Genomic DNA, 2498 nt, shown 5'->3' on the forward strand with positions numbered 1-2498 from the left:
ATAAATGTTGCAAAAACCATAGAAACGATGCTGCTCTAGCACTTTAGTAATAAAAAATTGGAAAACTGTTAAAGACTTGCTATATATAGTAGCATCTTTATCAATGAACAGTTCCTTCATTTGATAATAGATTTTCTTAGAGTTGATCTATAATTAAACATAGTATTTTCATTGTCAATGGTAACCATGGCTTAATGACGTCATTATATTTTGAAATACGTCATATTTACCTATATAGATAATATAAAATTTACAATATATTTATTATTTTATCAGTCGGAATATTATGTGATATGTAGGTAATTATTCTAGCTCTGTGTCTACAGTATATATCGACAAATACGATTCATACCAGCAAATAGTCAATACTAACTCAGTCAGGGTAAGTCGTTTTATAACTAAAATCAATTCTTTATCAAATACACGTCTTATGTCATTGGAATATAATTATGTAAAAAGAGAAAAGTCGTCTGTATATTCGTTTTACCAGTTACTAAACTTCATTTTCAACTGTGTGTATCACTTCTTAGATTACACAGCAGTCCAGTTCTTCAACAATTTATTAAGTACCAAACGGTCTACCGTGAAATTCACGCTTGCGCTCTGCAACAGTATTAGCTTACGGAAACTGACGAGGATTGCCGAATGTATAAAAAACGAAAAAAAGGACGATTGTCGTCACTTCCGGGGAGTTATTAACCTTCTCGTTGACCGATGACGTCATGATATCGGTAATATCTGCAGTCGAGTATGTCAAGTACCTCCTGAAAGTGACGATAGTCTAAACCGCAACATTTCATTTTGATGCAATTGTAGGAGAACCAGGCGTCGGATTGGGGTTTTAAAAAGTGTCACGTATACTGTATTAATTGTGGTTAAACAGCTATTTCAGCGAATGTATCTCTTTAGGTTGTATAACTGAATAATACGAGTTTGTTTAAAATTAATAAAGTAAGGTATGTGAACTTTTTGTACTCTGTATTACGTATTGTGCTAATGAATGACCTAGATTGTCTCTGCAGTACTTCAGGTTAATATATGTATCAGGGACACTGATAGCATCAAATTGCACCATTCTAATTTTCAGTCAGATACCACAGATTGGATTGGATTGGAATGGTGTAAATTGATGCTATCGTTGTACCCGATACACATACAAAATTTAGAAAAACTGCTTTACAATCTCTTTGAAGGGGCAGATACAGCTTTTGGGGAGATAATTTTAGCCTTGAATATATGTAAATAGTCATCAGAAGTACTAGAAATATACGAAAATCACATAATCCCTTTAAAGACACTTCAAACGAGGAATTTTAATCACTATTTCTATATATGTCTTTTCTATATATAACAGAATGACGAGTCGTCATCTTAACATTCAAACGCGGATAATTCTGGCCACACATGGATTTTAAGGCTCGATGGTGAGCTGTGAACACTATTACTGATTAGCTCAGCTTAAAAATTCACGTTTCTGAGACTAGAATATGATTGGACCAAAAAATGGCACACCTGTCCCTTTAATGATATCGACTGACCTATTTTTGACTGTTCTGTTTTTTTAATTGGCTAGTGAAATGAAATGATATTTTATGTCTCATTGCGCGTTAGTGAACTGAAAACATAAAATGTTGTACACTGTTTATATCTTCATGTTATACAATATCTTAAAGGTCTATAGAAATAAAATTTAACCAATTTCTTAACTCCGAATCGTGTGCAATTGGGGAAAAAAGGAAGCAACGTTGATGCCTTACTCTTTTTGATTCTATATTGCATGTATTCTTTTCACGCGACCATTTCTGTGTGCATACTATGGGCCGTATGCAGCGCTCTTACCTCGACTAAAGGTGAACTTTGGCTAAAGTCAAACTTTACAAAGTTAGGATTAAGGCTTTCGTTTTCTACATTTGATAGTCAAATTTAAGCAAGACTTTCGTAAAGATGGACCGGTGCATACCTAAAGTTCGACTTAAGTCTAATTTTAGTCAAAGTTTAGGTAAAGTTCGAGCGCTGCATATGGCCCATGGTATACAAGCGTACAGTGGAAGCTATAACACACCAACAAGTGTCTGTAAAGGTAACGGGCATATAATATATATTATACTCTAAAAGTATTTATTTTTATGACCAAAACGAACCAATACACGATATGTGGTGTATTTTGGAATGTATCGCTAGTAATTTATGTATGTGTTCATGTAAAAAGCATTCTGATTCAGATGGTGCTGTTATGATTTACTTGTAGTCTGTAAATTTGGTCTCTAAAATTTATAGTTGCGTCCCTTGGTTGTCAAAACCTCAAAAGGTTTATAAAGGTGCGTGCACACGAACTGTCTTATTCTGAGGCTTTTGTCGCCGATTAGAGTCTTGTCTTGAGTTTCAAAGACCGGCGCGGGCACACGAGGAGACAAAAATAACCAGTTAGTAGTTTTCCCACTTGTCGATAAACATGTGCGGAGCATGGAATTGAAAGGAAAATGAATCTGATTGAATGA

The sequence above is a fragment of the Lottia gigantea genome (genome assembly GCF_000327385.1).
Source record: "Lottia gigantea unplaced genomic scaffold LOTGIsca_39, whole genome shotgun sequence".
In the NCBI taxonomy this organism is placed as follows: Eukaryota; Metazoa; Mollusca; class Gastropoda; family Lottiidae; genus Lottia; species Lottia gigantea.